We start from the raw sequence: 24,182 nt of genomic DNA, 5'->3' as shown, positions 1-24,182 counted from the left end.
ATACTTTGAATTACATGAAAGTTGTATTACAGCACTGAAATGGAGCTTGGTTAACCAGAATGTATTGTTAAGTCATCACAACATTTTCTTTCTTTCTTTCTTTCTTTCAGAGAATTAATTTAATTTTACAAATACAACGTCTTACATTTTCTGCTTCCTTTACCTACGCACACATACAAACACACTCACACACACACACACACACAAGCACACACATACACTTCACATCAATTTAGAAGCCAACGGCTCTTTTAAGAGCCAGTACTCTCTCTCTCTCTCTCTTTCTTTCTTTCTTTCTTTCTTTCTTTCTCTCTCTCTCTCTCTCTCTCTCTCAATGGCATGTCCTAGCAGAGAGGAGGAATATGCCAAGTTGCTTGAGGACATGGCAGCTTTTGATAGAGCGACACAGCACCTTATTCCAAAAAAGGCAAAACCGAACAAGGTAGCTTGATCAATCAGTCTGTTGGTTTTTTTTTAAGGAGTAAATGGAAGTAAACTACATAGATTGCATAGAGATACATATTTTCATGTGTCACAGGTTGATTGTAAAATCACTTGGGAGGAGAGGGATGAGTGGGGACGCTTGATTAATCCACCAGGCCTACAACCCCGGAAAAGTATGCTTGTGTTTGCCTGTGCATGATATTGCAAGTGTTACATTTAAAGCATGTCAACACACTTGTTATCTAAATTGTCTCTATTATCCCCGGCAGGATCTAGAAATAAACCCCTGACTGAGCCCCAGGGTGAGTTTAGCGCTACAGTTGCCACGTTAACATGGACACTTCTATTCCAAGTTATTACTCCATGTTTCTGCTTTCCATTCCTAATTTCCATTTCACTTTCTGTATGTATGTTCTATGTGCAAAACATTACTGTCCCATTCCTCCAGAATCTACATCTTCAGTGGCACAACAGGAGGATACAGGTTTGTTAATTGATATTTAATATTCAGTTATATCAATGAACAATCACTTAGTATAGGACACAACTGCTACGAATGTAATACATCATGCAAGTTACATTAATACATTTATGTAATGTCAGGTGATAGTTATGTAGTGTCTCTTATTACTCACCATCTAAGGAGAATGGCTACAAGCTTTGCCAAGTTTTGATTGTGTAGTGGGTCCAGAGAGGTCCAGTCATTGCATGACCTGGAGGCAACGTCAAGACCATTCCCAGCAGAGGTGGAAAGAAGCAAACACAGACCTCACCGAGGGAGTTTTGACCTCCAAAAAGATCAAAAAGATGCCGTGTCAGCGCTGTCAGCTAAAAGAGGCCTGCATACGATGCAGGGATTGTATGCATGCCATGCATCTCTGTTGTGCGTGTGATAGGGCTGTGCATGAGTCCCATGTCCTGCACAATAGAGAATCCATGTTGGATGGGTTTTATAAGCATATTGCGCCATCAGAGATACTGATAGAAGACAGCACAGGAAGCCTGGCAGTGGTTAATAAGTGTAAGTTGTCAGCTCTGTTTTGGTTCTCTATCATACATGAAGATGTTATAGAACATGTAAATGTTTTATGACATTTTGAATGTATGATTTCATAGCCTGTGTGCTGCCGGTGGAGAGAGGCTGTAAGTGTGGACCTCTGGCTAGACAGCAACGGGCAGGCCAGGCCATTATTCTTGTCACCATGAATGGTAACTGACCAGTACAATTTTTCCCTAACTCAAAAACATTTCTGTTTTTTTTTCATTCGGTTTCTTACTGATTCACTTTTATCCAATGCGACTTACATATGTCAATCACTACCAGGGTCAATCTCCCTAGAGCAACTCTGAACTCACAACTTTTCTGGCTATTGAATGCGAGTACAGCTCACTACAATACTATCAACCCTTGTTTGACCTCATAAACAAAGCACACCACAGTGTTAAGCAGTAGATCACTGCTAATTTGGTATTGTTGACTGATATATATATATTACATTTTTTGACTGTTTACCTTTGTAAATATTGTTTGTAAATAAGTAGTACCTTTTGTGTGACATTAATGTTATGCATTGTTTTTGCAGGTCGGTTTGATGTTCACCTTCCGGTTGTGGACTGTGAATGTCCAATATCATGGACACCCTCCCTAAGGGACATGGTAGATCTAGGGTACTGGCCCGGAAGCCTTAGCTGCAACACATTGTTTCAGACAGATGTGATGCAAAGTTTTGAAGAAATTAAAGGGACAGCCCCAGGTTTCTCTCGCCAAGCATTTCTCACAATGCTTGAGCGTAGGAGTGTCCGGTTTGGTCGTGTAAGTATAAACACATTTGGATCCATACAAAAGTAGCATAGCTTAGGTTGTAGATAAACATTGACAATATCATGTGAAAATGTTTGCAAACTAAGCACTACTGGTGGAGTGGCTCCATGCAAGACCCCTATTCTTGTATCCCGGTTCGAACCCGGGGTGGTGCGCAGCTGCAACAAAGAAAGTTGGTAACATAAAAAAGTATTAGCATAGTTAAGAGTATTGAGGCATTCCTACAACACTGTAAAATACTGCTATTTCCTGACTATGAACTTTTATACATTGAATTTGCTAAATTACTGTGCATGTGCAACTTGTTATTGTTAAGGAAGGGAAATGAATGTGGACATGTTTGCAAACTAAGCACTACTGGTGGAGTGGCTCCATGCAAGACCCCTATTCTTGTATCCCGGTTCGAACCCGGGGTGGTGCGCAGCTGCAACAAAGATGTTAACATAGGTGATATTAACAATTTGTAACATAGCTAAGAGTATTGTGACATTCCAAAAACACTTAGCAAAATACATGATATGTATTTCAAAGGAGGGAAAAATCAACGGGGATATGTTTCAGCGGAGCTTTTTGCAGTGGGCTTTTGTTAACCACTCGCTGGAGAGGATGGCAGGGTTTAACTCCTTCCAGTGCCCTGCCTGCAGTCCTCATATGACGGCTGTTGCAATTGATGGAAACAGGAAGCTGTACCGTTTCCGAAAACAAGAAGGGTAAGTTTAATCTTTATCACATAATTTCAATGATGGGCAAAGTGCAACATCCCCTCTTCCCCCTTACCTCACTTGTGAGGTATACCATCACCAGTCATCAGCCATCCATGTGTTTGGCCCTCATCTCACCTGAAGTCCCACCCCTATCATCGCCTATTACTGCCCCCCCCCCCCCCACCTGAATTCCTGGCCCGTACATCATAGCAACCCACCACCTGCCCTATGACAACTCTGCCCGGATTCCTGGCCCTTACTGCCTAGCGATCCACCACTTGCCTTATGACAACTCCTAATCCCATTTCCTACACTGGACTATTTGACAATTCCATTTCCTACACTGGACTATTTGAACTTTCTGACACTAAATAGGATTAATGCATTATCATACCGGATATGTAACCATCCCACCTCTTGTAACATACAAACACCATGTTCTATTCTCCACATCCGACTAACTTATGCATTTATCATGTATACAGACCTTACTGTTCTGTAACTGACCTCAGGCAGATGGGTCAGGCCCTTGAGTCGTGGATCTGCTCGGGGTTTCTTCCTATATGTATCTTCAATTCTAGGGAGTCTAATGTTTTGGCGCTCTATAAGAAAAAAAAAATTGAAATTTAATTGAATGTGGTGCGTAGGACCATTGAGCTGTTCCACTAATGTTTGTGCTTAGGATCTTGCTCATAGTATTACATTAGTAAATAAATATTGCCTTGTTATTAAATAGCTTGACTTTGGACATTATCATTTCATGTCATTATTACAGGAACAACGACAAGCCCATTTTCAGTGGGATGTTTGTGGCGGCAGATGTTGAGGTGGCCAGTTTTGTGGATGGCATAAGATCCGCCACCACTCATGTAATTCCCATCCGTCTATAAATTGCATTGATTACATGTGAGAACATGTACATTAATTTCTTACTGTTTTTTTTTTTGTCTGGTCCAGAAAGCAGGCAAGGGAAAGTGTGGGGACTCCTCATGGGGAGCAGCTCGCGAAACCTCCCAGAAATCAGGCTCCCGCCTTGATGAGGAAGGCCTGGAGATTGCCGTGTGTAGACACGGCTTTCTCCTAGGGTCATTAAATATGACCAGGGGGGAAATATTTGCCTACCCCCTGTACCTCCACAGTCAGTTTAGGGCCGAATTTGTATGTACAGATATGGTGTGCAAATACTGGCCATACCTGGAAAGAGTTGCGGAGGCACGGGCGGATGTGAAGGAGCTAATCCTTCACACCAAGCCATTCCTCTCCGTAATGCATGCCAAGGCACACTCCCTCAAATGTGAGGTAATTTCACTGTGTTCCTTTCTATACCATATGTCATTTCTATGTGGGCAGTATGTTGGTACATATATTTTATTCCTGTCTTGATTACAATACTGTAGCTCCTTTAAAGTCCATATGAAGGTTTTGAAAATTCTGTAAAAGTAGTATTTTTCATTAAAAAAACAAGCAAAAAAAATGTTGTTGCAGATCAAGTGGGGAGGAATGAATCAGACTGGTGCAGGAAAGACTCTGGGAGAGGAGGTAGAGCAGGTTAATTCCTACATGTCAAGGGTTGGTTCTACCAGCAAACACATGACTAAAGCAGGTTAGTAATCACAGCTGTGTTAAGTTACAGAGTGGTTATAAACTGACCAACACAGTTTTTAACATTGCTATACTGTATCTAGCACGGGTGGATATGATCACTGTCCAGGCTTTGGAATGGAACCGAAGGAAAAGAGATCATCTCCACCGGTATCTCTCACAACGTTACAGGAAGGTATATCACCATATAGAAATTCACATCTGAGCAATAGTTATTGAGACATGATGTACCTTGATACATACATACGTCCAGACGTATAAAGCATCTTAACATTAAAGTCCATAAACAGAGTTATGTGTAACAAAGAATAAAGAAAAAAGTATTGAAAAGTGGTACACCAAGGCAAGGAACAAGCTGGAATCTGTATTAGTTAATTAATTATCCCTCCTATCTGTGCAAATTAATATAAATATTTGGATTGTTTTACATGTGTGGATTACCTGACTTAATACTAATGTCTGGTGAAATGCTAATATAGCCTCACTGGAAGTATAGTTGCTGCTGCAAAAAATATGTGTTCAATATTGATTTCTCCTGCTGTATATCATACTGTGCATTTCAAAAGACCTTACAGAAAAAAACAGAGATAAACATACAGTTCGAGGGCCTAAAACAGTCCCTTGGTGAGGGACACATAAACAAGGTGGTTGAGGATGTTCACCAATGGGCAGAGAAGGGTAAGACAACCCACACGTAATGGCATAAACAGCCTTCTTCAGTATGTGGATTAAAATAACAATATGAACACATTTGTCTGTGCATTTGTAGCTTCTGTAGCAAACAGTCCTCTTCAGGACAAAATTGAGAGCCTCTTCCTCTCCATTAAACAAAGGAAAATGGACCTGTACCGACACAATGGTAACTGTCCCCTGATCTCTTCACAGTACAGTATTTGAAAAAATTATATATGACATAGTTGGTATGATAACTCTATGATATATGGTATGATAACTCTGTTGTGTGTCTATCAATTCACACAAATCACACAAACTGACTTAAGGCCTTCACATTTACATTTATTCATTTAGTAGACACTTTTTAACCTGACTCCGCTAGATGGGTGCTTCGCATTTGCTCTGCATGTCCATCTGTGAACTTTCTGTTGGAAAACTTTTGTGAAGGGGCGGAAATACTGGTTAGCTGATTGGATAAACCATCTGTCTATCACCACCTATGTTGCTTATTGACGGGCCAAATCAACCAATTAGATGAACAAAGTGTTCTTCTAATGCCTTCGTTTAACATACAATTAAGTTAGATAACGTAACTTACGTTAACATTTTTTAACTTACCATTTGTATTTGACATGAACCTAATCAACGACAATTCCCATCAAGTTTTCACGGTAGGCCCTAGTACACTTCTGAAGAAAGTATATTCCATTATGAACTGGAATCGGCTGTGGAGGATGTCTGTGTCGATCATTCCTCCCAGCTGCATGGCTGAGACTCATAGCTTCACAGCTTACCCAGGAATACTTTCTTATTTGAATAAAACTTGCGCGATAGCTGTGCTCATCTCATCTGTGGATGTCGTAATGTTGTTTGTTGCATCACACCTAAACCCGCCTCAAAACCAACGCTGATTGGCCGTTCGTTTGGTGAACTGCTCCAAATTTTCTCTATCAGGAAGTTGCCAGACTGATCTGCGAGTGAAAACCTGAAGCTTGCGAGATCAGGATGGTCTCACGAAGCTAGACACTTTTATCTGTCAATTATATTACAAGGGTCATTGTCCCCAGTGCAACTCTGGGTTTTTTGTGTGGCTTCTGCTTGCTAGCCCAGCTCATTTATCACTACTTCACCCCGTATATTTAACAGATACCAACAAATTCAGGAACAGAATCCGGAAAAAAATTGAAGGAGATAGAATGACCTTAAAAAGACTGATTCTGCAGTACAATTCCACACCTCTGGTGGAACAGTTGGATATAGGAGGTGTTATGGCCAACTTAGCCAGCAATGCTCCTGCTGTACAGCTATGGCCATGGAGTGGAGGAGGTATAATGAATAACACCATACCAAAATATTGCTTTTTTTATTTCAATATTATTGATATGGAGGTCAATTACATTTTGTTTATACTGTAGTACTGATGAAAGACATTGTAAATGGTACAGATACATGCAACCTTCTTGAGAAAAAGAAAGTCTTTGATGTGGCCATGGCAAGACTGCGCTTGGAAGAGGAGAAAGCCATTTTGGAGGGAGAGATGGCCCAACACTCAGCCTCACTCAAAGCAGAGGCAGAAGCAGTGAGGAGGAAAATACATGACCATAGATGTAGAGGTGAATCCAAACCACTATCACAGACAATTGTTTATAATCAAATGCTTGGTCATTAGGAGGATGTATGTACACTGTTTAAGGCCAAAGTGCAGTATCTGCTAAAGTTTCTGGGGAAAAAAGCTTTTTCTTTGTCTTTTACACTCTATTGTAGTAAAGACTGTGACATGAAAACCCCTTTGTCTCCAGGAAATGTTGCCATATAGATAAATGCGTTTTAATAGATTGATCAGAGGATATGGCATGTTATATTGGTGCAAAGAAGGGAATTTGACAAAACAGATACTGCACTTTGGTTTTGTAGGGTATTACAAAGACTAATATCTCATTAGTAAAATAATTGCACCATGTTTTCAATGGCTGTGACTATGTGTGTAAATGTGTGCATTCAACTGAACTTTTACAGACTCCCCAGATGAAACATGTAGCCATCTCTGTCTGTTAAGGTCAAAGTTGGCCCAACTCCAAAAACATTTAGAAGTGGTCTGCCAGGCATACATGTCAAACGCAGCAGTAGTGGACCCCAATGATAATGAGGAACAATGGATGACAAATGACACAGACGAAGATGAAAGCGGTGGAGACAGTGATGACAATAACGATGAAGAATGTTATTAATTAGGAGATCGTCTGAGCCCATAAGTATTAACATATTGATAGTCCGTCACAAGCAAAGACTATCAAGATGGGGCAGTGTTAACCATCTGAAATTCATTTGGTTGTTTGCGCGTGTTACATTGTTACAATTTTAACAATTTGTTACAATTACAATAAAAACAAAATACATAATTGAATAAAAGTTTTAAAAAAAACTTTGTGTGTCTTCAGTAACCAAGTGACTAGAATAAACCCATATTACTAGGTTTTGGGTTGACTTTTACCTTTGGTGAACTTCAATGTACCTTCACTGCATGTGAAAAGCAGCCAAAGTGCTCTGTCAAGGGTGTTTTCAGAGACCGTCTGTGACTGGTGAGTTGATGCAAGAGTCAAATATTAAAATAATGACTCTGTGTGTTTTCAGTAACCATGTAGTGACTAGAATAAACCCATATTACCAGGTTTTGGGTTGACTTTTACCTTTGGTGAACTTCAAGGTACCTTCACTGCATGTGAAAAGCAGCCAAAGTGCTCTGTCAAGGGTGTTTTCAGAGACCGTCTGTGACTGGTGAGTTGATGCAAGAGTCAACTATTAAAATAATGACTCTGTGTGTTTTCAGTAACCATGTGGTGACTAGAATAAACCCATATTACCAGGTTTTGGGTTGACTTTTACCTTTGGTGAACTTCAAGGTACCTTCACTGCATGTGAAAAGCAGCCAAAGTGCTCTGTCAAGGGTGTTTTCAGAGACCGTCTGTGACTGGTGAGTTGATGCAAGAGTCAAATATTAAAATAATGACTCTGTGTGTTTTCAGTAACCATGTAGTGACTAGAATAAACCCATATTACTAGGTTTAAGGTTGACTTTTACCTTTGGTGAACTTCAAGGTACCTTCACTGCATGTGAAAAGCAGCCAAAGTGCTCTGTCAAGGGTGTTTTCAGAGACCGTCTGTGACTGGTGAGTTGATGCAAGAGTCAAATATTAAAATAATGACTCTGTGTGTTTTCAGTAACCATGTAGTGACTAGAATAAACCCATATTACCAGGTTTTGGGTTGACTTTTACCTTTGGTGAACTTCAAGGTACCTTCACTGCATGTGAAAAGCAGCCAAAGTGCTCTGTCAAGGGTGTTTTCAGAGACCGTCTGTGACTGGTGAGTTGATGCAAGAGTCAAATATTAAAATAATGACTCTGTGTGTTTTCAGTAACCATGTGGTGACTAGAATAAACCCATATTACCAGGTTTTGGGTTGACTTTTACCTTTGGTGAACTTCAAGGTACCTTCACTGCATGTGAAAAGCAGCCAAAGTGCTCTGTCAAGGGTGTTTTCAGAGACCGTCTGTGACTGGTGAGTTGATGCAAGAGTCAAATATTAAAATAATGACTCTGTGTGTTTTCAGTAACCATGTGGTGACTAGAATAAACCCATATTACCAGGTTTTGGGTTGACTTTTACCTTTGGTGAACTTCAAGGTACCTTCACTGCATGTGAAAAGCAGCCAAAGTGCTCTGTCAAGGGTGTTTTCAGAGACCGTCTGTGACTGGTGAGTTGATGCAAGAGTCAAATATTAAAATAATGACTCTGTGTGTTTTCAGTAACCATGTAGTGACTAGAATAAACCCATATTACCAGGTTTTGGGTTGACTTTTACCTTTGGTGAACTTCAAGGTACTTTCACTGCATGTGAAAAGCAGCCAAAGTGCTCTGTCAAGGGTGTTTTCAGAGACCGTCTGTGACTGGTGAGTTGATGCAAGAGTCAAATATTAAAATAATGACTCTGTGTGTTTTCAGTAACCATGTAGTGACTAGAATAAACCCATATTACTAGGTTTAAGGTTGACTTTTACCTTTGGTGAACTTCAAGGTACCTTCACTGCATGTGAAAAGCAGCCAAAGTGCTCTGTCAAGGGTGTTTTCAGAGACCGTCTGTGACTGGTGAGTTGATGCAAGAGTCAAATATTAAAATAATGACTCTGTGTGTTTTCAGTAACCATGTAGTGACTAGAATAAACCCATATTACCAGGTTTTGGGTTGACTTTTACCTTTGGTGAACTTCAAGGTACCTTCACTGCATGTGAAAAGCAGCCAAAGTGCTCTGTCAAGGGTGTTTTCAGAGACCGTCTGTGACTGGTGAGTTGATGCAAGAGTCAAATATTAAAATAATGACTCTGTGTGTTTTCAGTAACCATGTGGTGACTAGAATAAACCCATATTACTAACCAGCCAATATGCCCTCTCAAGGGTGTTTTTCAGAGACCATGAAAAGTATGTGTAGCTGCCGTGCCGTCAATGATCCTACAAACTTGACCATATCAATGTTTTGAGCGTAAAAAGTATTGCAATTGTTTAATTTTATTCAGTACATACTGTTTTTTATTTCAATTAATTTCATAGTTAAAGCTTGCTGTATGAATGTTCAAATTGAATTGGGTTTAGGGCAAGGGGTTCTCCATCTTGGGATGGGAGTGGGGGTGGGGTCTGGGGTTCCCCATCAGGAGGTGGGGTCTGGGGTTCCCCATCAGGAAGTGGGGGTGAAGTTTGGGTCGCTGTACCCGGCACTGGCACAGGAAAGTTGACTGAAGAGAAAGACATACAAATATTTAACCAGTATGTAATCAGTATTAATGTAAAACGGGATCATGATAGAGAAATACACACTTACACTTCAGGATTCTCTCATAAAATGAAATTACGTTGGAGCATAGCTCCCCCTTTTCATCTATGCCCCCAGCCATGCTGTGGGGCACCATCATGCTGGCCTTGAAGCCCTTTTTGGTCCTCTTACCCAGTAAGAGGACAGGGTAACAACCAAGAGTGGACAGTTTGTCCAGCTAAAAAGGAAAATTTAAGCAGTTCACTGACAAAAACAAAAGCATCATACATTTGACAAATTGCATGTGTGTGCGACCAATGTCCACATTACAAGTTATTACATTCAATGTTTTTTTAACCAACAAAGCAGCCTCTGTGTAACCTGACTCTCGCCAGATGAATTTCGTTCCGATAACATTGGATAAGCCACTTGTCCGTCATCTATTGACGTGCTACTTCAACCACTCACATCGAAGCCAACCGGTGACGCTGAGAACAGTCTCAGCCGCTTATACGCTACGTCACATCTATGAAACTCTGGCCCTGCGTCCTGATTGGCTCTACCATACAATCTCGTGCTGAAATCACTCTCAACGGAACCAATCCCAGATGGATGTGAGTGGAGCTAGGCAAAACGAAATTCATCTGGCGAGAGTCAATAGGCTCCATCAGCAAGTACCTACTATTGTATATAGAAATATAGTGTAAATTATTACCATGACGTACGAACTGTCAATGACGGCCGCCCGATTACGGTTGGTCATGACACTAGATTTGAACTCTTTGGTTATTTTTTTTCTGCGGCTTATGAGGCGCTCCTTGTGTGGAAGGGGGGCCTGACACTCTTTGCACACCCTGCATGAAATTGCAATAAATGCCAAACATGCAGGGCATTGTCGCTGTGGACGAGGCATTTTCTGAAATAAAAAAAGCCATAAACAAAGATGTCAGTTGCTAAATGCAGGGATGCAAAAAACGTGAGGGAGAAAAAAGTGGAAATCCTGGGGTTGGGGGAAGTGGTGCTACAAGATAGCATATTTTTACTAACACATTTATCTGGAGACTTAGTCAGGATGATTGAAGATCAGGATACAGGCTTTTATTCTTTTCATTCAATGAGGGGCCACTGTCCTGAGAGGTAAATGTTTGTGCCACCCCAAACAAGGGCTTCATCAGTAGTCTATTCTCTAACTCAACAGAGGAAGGGAGGCTCTCAGTGAATTCTGATAAAACACAGGACACTCTGCATACACACACAATAGCCTACTGCTGTAAAGCTGATTTACAATAGCCTACTGTCATACTTTTCAATGCATTTTAATTGTGTAACATATTGCAGGACCTGCTGCCAATCACCAGAGTTAGGGTTGCTACTCAAATAAAGTAGCCTAATTAAAAAAACAGATTTTTTGACCAACATTTCAATAGACTATCAAGATAGAAAATGGTCTCACCACAAAGAACTGTAGGCTACTGATGTACTGAAGACAGAATGAAAGGATCTGTAACATATAACAGTGATTGACAAATTTGCTATTAAAAAGCTCCAGTTAACCTATCCTATTTATAAATAAAACAGCTAAGCTTAGCTATTGGGTATGTCCTAGTTAGCATGACAGAAACAAACAATAAAACATTTGAAAGGAGCCACAATCAGCAAGATTACCAGTTAGGTGGTCATATATTTAATGAAAACGAAAAAGTTAGTGTAAGTGTAAGCTTAATTCCTTTCTACTGATTATAACTAAAGTAATCAATTGGTAGCAGCTAAGGATAGCTAACCTTAATGTTTGTTAGTGAGCGCTAACGCTATGTCAAAAGCTAATGATAACAATAGCAGCAATGCACTAAAGAGTTGTTTAATCCTCAAAATAATTCTGATCATGTATAATATCAGACCAATAAAACACAACCTAGTAGAGTTGTTTCAACTATCTTACCAGCTCCTTAACTACTATTGACTACTATTAAGGTTACACAAAACACGTTAGCATACAACCTACCTTGCCACTGGAGAGCTGATGTCAGATGAGAAAAAGATTTAACAAAATGCAATGTGGGAAATGGGAGGAATGTGGTTCTAATAATAATAATAATAATAATAATAATAATAATAATAATAATAATAATAGCCTAATAGTAGTAGTAGGCCTAGTAGCAGCAGTAGTAGTAAAAATAATAATAATAATAATAATAATAATCATAATAATCATAATAATAACAATGGTAAGAATCAGGTTTATTAAGAAGAATTTCACATACAAGGAATTTGCTTCGGCCTATATCAAATATAATAACACAATCAATAGAGTCAAGTCAACAAATCAAGTCAAGTCACTTTTATTTATATAGCACATTTAAATACAACAGGAATTGACCCAAAGTGCATTACATGGCAGGTTAATACATTAAAAAAAGGTGAAAATATGACAAAATTTGAGTTCCTATTGAAAGGCAAAGCAATTTCACCTATCCATCCTGTCCCTTGTAGGTGTCATTTAACATACATTAGTACATACCCCACCTTCCTGCAAACTTTGGACAACATAAATCTATACATGGCTCTTTTATGCATATTGGCGAACGAGGTACACATATGACCCATTTTGAGCTCCAACTCAAAGGCAAAGCAATTTCACCTATCCAAACCATATATTTTCTGAAAGCCTGTCACTTGTAGGTGTCATTTAACATACATTAGTACATACCCCACCTTCCTGCAAACTTTGGACAACATAAATCTATACATGGCTCTTTTATGCATATTGGCGAACGAGGTACACATATGACCCATTTTGAGCTCCAACTCAAAGGCAAAGCAATTTCACCTATCCAAACCATATATTTTCTGAAAGCCTGTCACTAGTAGGTGTCATTTAACATACATTAGTACATACCCCACCTTCCTGCAATCTTTGGAGGACCTAAATCTATACATGGCTCTTTTATGCATATTGGCGAACGAGGTACACATATGACCCATTTTGAGCTCCAACTCAAAGGCAAAGCAATTTCACCTATCCAAACCATATATTTTCTGAAAGCCTGTCACTTGTAGGTGTCATTTAACATACATTAGTACATACCCCACCTTCCTGCAAACTTTGGACAACATAAATCTATACATGGCTCTTTTATGCATATTGGCGAACGAGGTACACATATGACCCATTTTGAGCTCCAACTCAAAGGCAAAGCAATTTCACCTATCCAAACCATATATTTTCTGAAAGCCTGTCACTAGTAGGTGTCATTTAACATACATTAGTACATACCCCACCTTCCTGCAAACTTTGGACAACATAAATCTATACATGGCTCTTTTATGCATATTTGAGAACGATGTACACATATGGCCCATTTTGAGCTCCAACTCAAAGGCAAAGCAATTTCACCTATCCAAACCATATATTTTCTGAAAGCCTGTCACTTGTAGGTGTCATTTAACATACATTAGTACATACCCCACCTTCCTGCAAACTTTGGACAACATAAATCTATACATGGCTCTTTTATGCATATTGGCGAACGAGGTACACATATGACCCATTTTGAGCTCCAACTCAAAGGCAAAGCAATTTCACCTATCCAAACCATATATTTTCTGAAAGCCTGTCACTTGTAGGTGTCATTTAACATACATTAGTACATACCCCACCTTCCTGCAATCTTTGGAGGACCTAAATCTATACATGGCTCTTTTATGCATATTGGCGAACGAGGTACACATATGACCCATTTTGAGCTCCAACTCAAAGGCAAAGCAATTTCACCTATCCAAACCATATATTTTCTGAAAGCCTGTCACTTGTAGGTGTCATTTAACATACATTAGTACATACCCCACCTTCCTGCAATCTTTGGAGGACCTAAATCTATACATGGCTCTTTTATGCATATTGGCGAACGAGGTACACATATGACCCATTTTGAGCTCCAACTCAAAGGCAAAGCAATTTCACCTATCCAAACCATATATTTTCTGAAAGCCTGTCACTTGTAGGTGTCATTTAACATACATTAGTACATACCCCACCTTCCTGCAAACTTTGGACAACATAAATCTATACATGGCTCTTTTATGCATATTGGCGAACGAGGTACACATATGACCCATTTTGAGCTCCAACTCAAAGGCAAAGCAATTTCACCTATCCAAACCATATATTTTCTGAAAGCCTGTCACTTGTAGGTGTCATTTAACATACATTAGTACATACCCCACCTTCCTGCAAACTTTGGACAACATAAATCTATACATGGCTCTTTTATGCATATTTGAGAACGATGTACACATATGGCCCATTTTGAGCTCCAACTCAAAGGCAAAGCAATTTCACCTATCCAAACCATATATTTTCTGAAAGCCTGTCACTTGTAGGTGTCATTTAACATACATTAGTACATACCCCACCTTCCTGCAAACTTTGGACAACATAAATCTATACATGGCTCTTTTATGCATATTGGCGAACGAGGTACACATATGACCCATTTTGAGCTCCAACTCAAAGGCAAAGCAATTTCACCTATCCAAACCATATATTTTCTGAAAGCCTGTCACTAGTAGGTGTCATTTAACATACATTAGTACATACCCCACCTTCCTGCAATCTTTGGACAACATAAATCTATACATGGCTCTTTTATGCATATTTGAGAACGATGTACACATATGGCCCATTTTGAGCTCCAACTCAAAGGCAAAGCAATTTCACCTATCCAAACCATATATTTTCTGAAAGCCTGTCACTTGTAGGTGTCATTTAACATACATTAGTACATACCCCACCTTCCTGCAAACTTTGGACAACATAAATCTATACATGCCTCTTTTATGCATATTGGCGAACGAGGTACACATATGACCCATTTTGAGCTCCAACTCAAAGGCAAAGCAATTTCACCTATCCAAACCATATATTTTCTGAAAGCCTGTCACTAGTAGGTGTCATTTAACATACATTAGTACATACCCCACCTTCCTGCAAACTTTGGACGACATAAATCTATACATGGCTCTTTTATGCATATTGGCGAACGAGGTACACATATGACCCATTTTGAGCTCCACCTCAAAGGCAAAGCAATTTCACCTATCCAAACCATATATTTTCTGAAAGCCTGTCACTTGTAGGTGTCATTTAACATACATTAGTACATACCCCACCTTCCTGCAATCTTTGGACAACATAAATCTATACATGGCTCTTTTATGCATATTTGAGAACGATGTACACATATGGCCCATTTTGAGCTCCAACTCAAAGGCAAAGCAATTTCACCTATCCAAACCATATATTTTCTGAAAGCCTGTCACTTGTAGGTGTCATTTAACATACATTAGTACATACCCCACCTTCCTGCAAACTTTGGACAACATAAATCTATACATGCCTCTTTTATGCATATTGGCGAACGAGGTACACATATGACCCATTTTGAGCTCCAACTCAAAGGCAAAGCAATTTCACCTATCCAAACCATATATTTTCTGAAAGCCTGTCACTAGTAGGTGTCATTTAACATACATTAGTACATACCCCACCTTCCTGCAAACTTTGGACGACATAAATCTATACATGGCTCTTTTATGCATATTGGCGAACGAGGTACACATATGACCCATTTTGAGCTCCACCTCAAAGGCAAAGCAATTTCACCTATCCAAACCATATATTTTCTGAAAGCCTGTCACTTGTAGGTGTCATTTAACATACATTAGTACATACCCCACCTTCCTGCAATCTTTGGACAACATAAATCTATACATGGCTCTTTTATGCATATTTGAGAACGATGTACACATATGGCCCATTTTGAGCTCCAACTCAAAGGCAAAGCAATTTCACCTATCCAAACCATATATTTTCTGAAAGCCTGTCACTAGTAGGTGTCATTTAACATACATTAGTACATACCCCACCTTCCTGCAATCTTTGGACAACATAAATCTATACATGGCTCTTTTATGCATATTGGCGAACGAGGTACACATATGACCCATTTTGAGCTCCAACTCAAAGGCAAAGCAATTTCACCTATCCAAACCATATATTTTCTGAAAGCCTGTCACTTGTAGGTGTCATTTAACATACAGTAGTACATACCCCACCTTCCTGCAAACTTTGGACAACATAAATCTATACATGGCTCTTTTATCCATATTGGCGAACGAGGTACACATATGACCCATTTTGAGCTCCAACTCAAAGGCAAAGCAATTTCACCTATCCAAACCATATATTTTCTGAAAGCCTGTCACTTGTAGGTGTCATTTAACATACAGTAGTACATACCCCACCTTCCTGCAATCTTTGGAGTACCTAAATCTATACATGCCTCTTTTATGCATATTGGCGAACGAGGTACACATATGACCCATTTTGAGCTCCAACTCAAAGGCAAAGCAATTTCACCTATCCAAACCATATATTTTCTGAAAGCCTGTCACTAGTAGGTGTCATTTAACATACATTAGTACATACCCCACCTTCCTGCAAACTTTGGACGACATAAATCTATACATGGCTCTTTTATGCATATTGGCGAACGAGGTACACATATGACCCATTTTGAGCTCCACCTCAAAGGCAAAGCAATTTCACCTATCCAAACCATATATTTTCTGAAAGCCTGTCACTTGTAGGTGTCATTTAACATACATTAGTACATAGCCCACCTTCCTGCAATCTTTGGACAACATAAATCTATACATGGCTCTTTTATGCATATTTGAGAACGATGTACACATATGGCCCATTTTGAGCTCCAACTCAAAGGCAAAGCAATTTCACCTATCCAAACCATATATTTTCTGAAAGCCTGTCACTTGTAGGTGTCATTTAACATACATTACTACATACCCCACCTTCCTGCAAACTTTGGACAACATAAATCTATACATGGCTCTTTTATGCATATTGGCGAACGAGGTACACATATGACCCATTTTGAGCTCCAACTCAAAGGCAAAGCAATTTCACCTATCCAAACCATATATTTTCTGAAAGCCTGTCACTAGTAGGTGTCATTTAACATACATTAGTACATACCCCACCTTCCTGCAAACTTTGGACAACATAAATCTATACATGGCTCTTTTATGCATATTGGCGAACGAGGTACACATATGACCCATTTTGAGCTCCAACTCAAAGGCAAAGCAATTTCACCTATCCAAACCATATATTTTCTGAAAGCCTGTCACTAGTAGGTGTCATTTAACATACATTAGTACATACCCCACCTTCCTGCAATCTTTGGACAACATAAATCTATACATGGCTCTTTTATGCATATTGGCGAACGAGGTACACATATGACCCATTTTGAGCTCCAACTCAAAGGCAAAGCAATTTCACCTATCCAAACCATATATTTTCTGAAAGCCTGTCACTTGTAGGTGTCATTTAACATACAGTAGTACATACCCCACCTTCCTGCAAACTTTGGACAACATAAATCTATACATGGCTCTTTTATCCATATTGGCGAACGAGGTACACATATGACCCATTTTGAGCTCCAACTCAAAGGCAAAGCAATTTCACCTATCCAAACCATATATTTTCTGAAAGCCTGTCACTTGTAGGTGTCATTTAACATACAGTAGTACATACCCCACCTTCCTGCAATCTTTGGAGGACCTAAATCTATACATGCCTCTTTTATGCATATTGGCGAACGAGGTACACATATGACCCATTTTGAGCTCCAACTCAAAGGCAAAGCAATTTCACCTATCCAAACCATATATTTTCTGAAAGCCTGTCACTTGTAGGTGTCATTTAACATACATTAGTACATACCCCACCTTCCTGCAATCTTTGGAGGACCTAAATCTATACATGGCTCTTTTATGCATATTGGCGAACGAGGTACACATATGACCCATTTTGAGCTCCAACTCAAAGGCAAAGCAATTTCACCTATCCAAACCATATATTTTCTGAAAGCCTGTCACTTGTAGGTGTCATTTAACATACATTAGTACATACCCCACCTTCCTGCAAACTTTGGACAACATAAATCTATACATGGCTCTTTTATTCATATTGGCAAACGAGGTACACATATGACCCATTTTGAGCTCCAACTCAAAGGCAAAGCAATTTCACCTATCCAAACCATATATTTTCTGAAAGCCTGTCACTTGTAGGTGTCATTTAACATACAGTAGTACATACCCCACCTTCCTGCAATCTTTGGAGGACCTAAATCTATACCTGGCTCTTTTATCCATATTGGCGAACAAGGTACTCATTAATATCATTGAAAATTAAATATAATGTAACTTACCTGTCGTATGTTACATACCTGTATCTTCATGATGCGCTAAAATGCTGAGCAGTTCTGGAGGGAAAAAAACAGAAACATGCTTTGCACATAGAACAAGGATAGAGTAAAAACTAGATGTACCGCGTAGCGGTACAAAATATGACCGCCGCTCAGTCCTGCACATCCATTCTGCGAAAATAAATCATATCAATGAATTTGTCTCCATCTTCTACTCCATTCCCCACTCTTGAAACTTTTGTGTATGCTTGTTTGAAATGTGTGTTTGCACACATTCCGCACACAAAGTAGCCTACTGGCGCTGCAAAGGTGAATAGATTTGTTTCTGGGCCAAAAAATCTGTAACATTGTTATAAAACCTTTAAAATCTCTAAACAATCACAAGTAGGGCAGTTCATCACAGTCCATCCATTGCAACTGGACTGATGAAAGGTACACCTGTAGGCTACATTGTATTTGGGAAAAGCAGAAGGTAGCAGCATAATGTATTTATTTATTTATTATTAAACAAAACAATCCCTGTCAGTTCCATGCAGTTTTCAACAGCTATCAAGAAGAGAGGTCATGTCATGGATTTTTGTGAATGTTTCTTCTTCTACATATGCATAAGTTTAGTCATCTAGTTCAAATGATATTCAGCTTTATTGTCAATGCACAAATGAAATACCAGTAGTCTAAAACAAAATGCCGTTTTTCCCAGTGGTGCAAATAACTGACATGTCCAAAGGGCCTTCATGAAATGCGTTGCGAGACTGTTCATACACATTTTAACGGGCAAAGTTGAAGAGCTACTCTCCGTTATTGTTTGTGCAAATAATATGCTGATTCATGTTCCCTTGCATTTTGCAACCATGAGGTCAATGGTTAAGCTCAATCTTTTGACGCAATCTTTTGATTTTCACCCAGCCTAGTCCATGGTAGGCGCCCGATAGAAATATTGTTTAATTTTGCGATTGAGATATCCACGCACTGGCGCCCCCCCTGCGACGTGTTCGCCCCCCGGTTTTAGAGCTATTCTAAATGCAAAAATGCATAGAGGGAGTTATGACAAAACCGTGACTGTTAACAAACTATAAGCTATATAAGGTAGGCCCTATGCTAGGCCTATTACACAACACAAATTGTCGCTAGGCTATGCTGGCGACCCAAATAAAATCTCCGTTGGAACCAATGGCTTACACCTTACAGTATCAAGCTGCCACCTCTTGGCGAAAAAGTTAATAGTTTTGCATATCAGTAGTAATACATTTCACGTAGCTGTGAATCACGGAAAGGGCGAATGAAGTGGACACTTCTAAACGGAACCCAACCCACTGTACAGTAGCTCAAGGTCTGTGGCTAAAGCAGCCATAATGAAAGCGTTATCATTGTTTGGATACTTCACACACACGTGTTTTTTAATCGCATAGACTACAACTACCAAGCTGGAATCAAAGCACATCGACTCCCCTCTCACACCCTAAACACGCACTTCGAACAAACAAAAAGCGCCTCAGTCTCACGGAATAGCCATAGGCAAAACTGTATCTGACCCTTCCCACACAGCAAAAGGACTCCGCGGCGGATCCGCCGCGGATGTATGACGACATCCGGAACGGACCCGCGAAACGGACCCGTATCGGAGTCCAGATACTGTCAATAAACCTAACAGAAAAGGTTTAAGTCAAGACATCAATTTACTGTACAAACGTGATCACTACTCAATGGAAATATAAAATGGACATTTATGGAAAGTTACAGATTATAAGCTATTCTGTTTTTGTTAAGTAGCCTACGTTGCCTAGGCTACTCTACATTAATTTTGAGGTCAAAACCTAATTTAGTGCTTTATCAGCCTAGGTCAGTGCAGACATGAAATATTTTATCTAATAGGCTACAACTTCAATGAAATGCTGCGCTATGCACATCTAAAATATCAGAAAATGAATAACTGGTGAATGACAAGAAGTTAAATAAAAAGATTGTTTAATGCTTATTTCTCCTATTAATCCATTTGTGTGGATGGAGGCGGAACATGTCTCCTCGTTGCCCGATCCACCGCCAGTTGAAACACCTAATTGCGTGCTTGGTGACCTCAGCGTCCGTGGCCTACCGTGTCACCATGTTTTTCCTCACAGCACCTGTAATCAAACAGACAGATATGTTTATGTTTATGGTATGTAGCATCCAAAGCCAAGTATGCTTACACAATACAATATATGAGATAGGTATTAAGGAGATTAAATTTAAAAAGAAACATGACTTACAAAGCTCCTCTGTTCGCTGCACGTTGAGGGCTGGTGTGGGGGTGGAGGGAGTTGAGGAGGGACTGCCATTCCTGGCCCATAGTGAGGTGGGCGGTGTGCGAGAGGGGGAAAAAATGTATTAAATGGTAGTCATCATTGATAATACACATGGGGCCTTTCTATTCACTAATATTTCAGAGATCAGTCCCTACCTTGAGTAACTCTCCGTATGTTAAATGCGGGTGCAGGTGCAGGGAGTTGAGGTGGTGAAGAGTGTTGCGGTCCTGCCCCATGGTGAGGTGCTAAGGGAGATAAATGGTTGTGATCTGTTAACCATGGTAGGCTGAGAGCTACAGGGCCAAACAATGGCAAACAAAAACAAATCTCTGGTCATACTGGACATGAATTTGTATGTTTCAACATTTTGGTATGCACTATCTATATCAACTCCATGGATGGATTAACATTGAAATCAATGTGTTTCAATACAATCTGATAATAATGAATTAACTTTTCAGGCAATATTGCATGAATGCAGATGTTTTAACTGACAAAATATTTGGCTGAGATTTTGAAAGTAATGTATGAAGTATGCAGAAAATCTGAGATGGTAATGCAGATGCAATCTGTTGATTTGAAATAGAGTGACTACTGCTGTGTTAATATAGATGGGGCCACTGTATTCAATTTTATTTCAGAGATCAGTCTTTACCTTAACAGTTTTCTCCAGGTTGAGGGGTAGTGACTCGGCTGCCTGGCACTCGGCAAGATGGTGGAGCTGGAGGAATAGATACAAGGAGAGGGGAATGTCTTTAGCACCAAGAATGTTAACCATATCTCTAATATTAATATAATGATTTAGTTATTTCAATGTTAAGAGATTATTACTTACTTTGCCAGTGCAATTGGCTTGGGCTTGAGGCTTCAACTGATATACCAGGCGAGTTGGAAGGTACCTCAGAGATGCAAAGTCACCATTTACTGGCTCTTCTTCACTCTCATCAGAGTCCCCGAAACGATGGCTGTTAAATAACCATATCATTATGGTTATTGCAATCCCATATATACATATAGTACAAGCATCTCTGGTCTATTTTGGAATGCTATTGGAATGTGTTCACATTACATTTTAACAACCCAGAAAGTATCTTCATGAAGCGAACCCAACAGAGGCAATCATAACGTTAGATAAAAGTTGACGCTGCAGAACAAACAAAATAGAAGATGGGGACCAAGTTCCATACAGTTAAGTTACGTTAGCATAATAAATCACAAACAGACGCCAATACCCATTAGTTGTCTGAACCGACTTAAACAGTGATTAAAATGCAGAGGCTTTCATTACAAAGATGGCAGAAGGACACTAAAGTTACGTATGAGACCAAACTTGGCAAAATGCAAACGTTAATGCACAGCTAGCTAGAAGCTAGGGCAGGGGTGGGCAAACTTTTTGGCTCAAGGGCCACATTGGGTTTTGAAAATTGCCTGGCGGGCCGCACAACAACCCCCCCCCCCCCCCCCCCCCCCCCCCCACGACACACACATAAAAAAAATACATTTTTTATAGCCTATAATTTAGTATGAAAAGTATTTGTTTTAAAATGTGAATTTCTTAAAAATACTGATCATTTTATGCTGTTTAACAAATGTACAAATTGTGCACTGTCGCTTTAAGACAGTCGCTTTAATTCACGTTTATTTCTCAATGATCTTCTGCCTGCTCCGCTATGGCTAGTGCTGTACCTACGGCTGTGCCCTCTCACGGTTTTTAAATGGTCAGTAGTGGGAACTGCTGTTGCCTTCATGATTTCCTTTTAAAAGTGTCTTATAAGAAGGACATACATATCACTTATCAACAATGACAAGCCAGAACCTGCGGCTCTCTTCCTCTCGTGAGTGCAGACGCGTTCCCAATTAAATGGATCGCATAATGTTCACGTTAGATTTGCTGCAAAGGAGATAACTAAGAGTTAACTTAGTTTAACATGATGTTATCTCTATTTAACATGATGTTATCTCTATTTAACATGATGTTTTGACATTGACATTGTAAACGTTCTCTAAGGAGAGTGAAAAGCAGTTTGCAGTAGCAGCTAAAGCTAACCAACTATCGCAGGAAAAAAAATAGCGAGCAGCCTGATAAACAAATGAAATGCTCGGCGGGCCGGATGAAAGTGCCGCGGGCCGCAGTTTGCCCACCCCTGAGCTAGGGCTAAACCATTATCAGTGAGTCAACATGCTAAAGTTGTAGGTAGCTTTCATAGCAGACGAGTGCTTCACTGACTTCATTGACTGAAATACCAGTGCCAATGTATCAGCTTAATCAAGGATTGCATCGCAAACGTGATCTCAAACATATATATGTATAATAGACATTAGCAATAACTTATGCAATTGCGCTTAGCAGCATGCTAGCTATCGATAGCAGCTGTATGCCGCTAGCATAGTAACGTTAGCACTATGGACAACAGCAACACATTAACAGACAAGACCAGACTAACGTTAAATAACAATGTGTGTTTTTTAAATCACACTACCATAACATATTCTGCCGAAATTGCTAACCCATTTTAAATCAAATAGGCTACAGACTCATATGAGCATCACAGCTAACAATAACGTTAACTTAACGTTAGCCTGTTGCTCAAAATTACAAACGTCTGCACTAATATCAAACAAAGTCATTACAATCAATAAACATGATAAGTATAAAACCACAAAGGCCAATGTTTAGCTATTGTGAATGTCGCAATATATTAATAAATATCACTTACTCGAGAGGGTTCAGCGCAACCGTGTCCCAGCAAAGAAAATATCCACTAGTATGACTCTTCTCGGCTCTTGGTGTACAGTCATATTCAACCGTTACAGTACAGGCGCGTCCGCGCCCGCGGATCCGACATGGGTCCACTCAGGACCCGCTGTTTGACAGGAGGCGGAGCTGATCCTCTGTGCGGCACCAAAACGAATGCGACAGTCACGCGGGTTTGGCGACTTGAAGGCGGATCCGCCTAGGAGTCTACTGCTGTGTGGGTTGTAACGTTGGTACTAAATCATTCATCGCAAAGAATGATTTTTGTAGCACGTGCAACAAATATGTGTAGGTACAGCCCTGCCCTGAATACATCTCAACGTGCGCTCTAAAACATCTGGTTTAAATGGAGATTGTAGATCATCACGGGATCATAGACAGGTTATCTTTCAGGTAGCCTATATATTTTCCATTAAAAAACCATCACGTAGCGAACGTGTTGTGGCTAACTCACTTAGCTCCTGTTAGTAGCCTAGGTTATGGTCATAAGCAAATGAGATGACAGTCGAAAGATACAATTAGTGCTGTTATCGATTTGCTTGGTAGCTTATAAACGCATTTATGGTTTTCTACAAATACATCAATAATCAAATTGGCCTCCATCAGTCAACCATGCTAACGGTAACATTATTTTACCTACGTTCTGCTATTGATAGGATTAACGTAGCCTACCTGCAGTAAAAAACAAGCATGTCCGATAAACATTCTCAGATTTATTTCGGCTTCAAGAGGAAATGGGAATTACATGTCATGCAGAAATCATCCTACCCTTAGACGTTCTCTGCGGTAAACTAC

General features: G+C 39.8%; 2 long non-coding RNA genes across 3 annotated transcripts; both read right to left on the bottom strand.

Annotated features, from left to right (window-relative positions):
- Window positions 1–9,869: 9,869 nt before the first annotated feature.
- Window positions 9,870–18,108, bottom strand: LOC143136449 (uncharacterized). The gene is made up of 4 exons (XR_012989320.1): window positions 11,507–18,108; window positions 10,769–10,969; window positions 10,123–10,291; window positions 9,870–10,036 (listed from the first exon to the last, which is right to left on the bottom strand). It is a non-coding gene; the product is annotated as an uncharacterized LOC143136449 (long non-coding RNA).
- A 2,190-nt stretch (window positions 18,109–20,298) lies between these two features.
- LOC143136774 (uncharacterized) lies at window positions 20,299–23,496 on the bottom strand. Of its 2 annotated transcripts, none has more exons than XR_012989448.1 (6): window positions 23,350–23,496; window positions 21,468–21,597; window positions 21,288–21,353; window positions 20,788–20,877; window positions 20,597–20,667; window positions 20,299–20,470 (listed from the first exon to the last, which is right to left on the bottom strand). It is a non-coding gene; the product is annotated as an uncharacterized LOC143136774 (long non-coding RNA). The 2 variants fall into 2 exon arrangements; XR_012989447.1 differs by lacking the exon at window positions 23,350–23,496 and adding an exon at window positions 21,702–22,030.
- Window positions 23,497–24,182: the final 686 nt, after the last annotated feature.

Source organism: Alosa pseudoharengus, unplaced genomic scaffold, assembly GCF_046254945.1.
Source record: "Alosa pseudoharengus isolate Yale_2024_CS ecotype anadromous, Long Island Sound unplaced genomic scaffold, YU_APseudo_1.1 YU_APseudo_1.1_scf_20, whole genome shotgun sequence".
Lineage (NCBI taxonomy): Eukaryota > Metazoa > Chordata > Actinopteri > Clupeiformes > Clupeidae > Alosa > Alosa pseudoharengus.
This window is presented reverse-complemented; position numbering and strand designations above follow the sequence as displayed.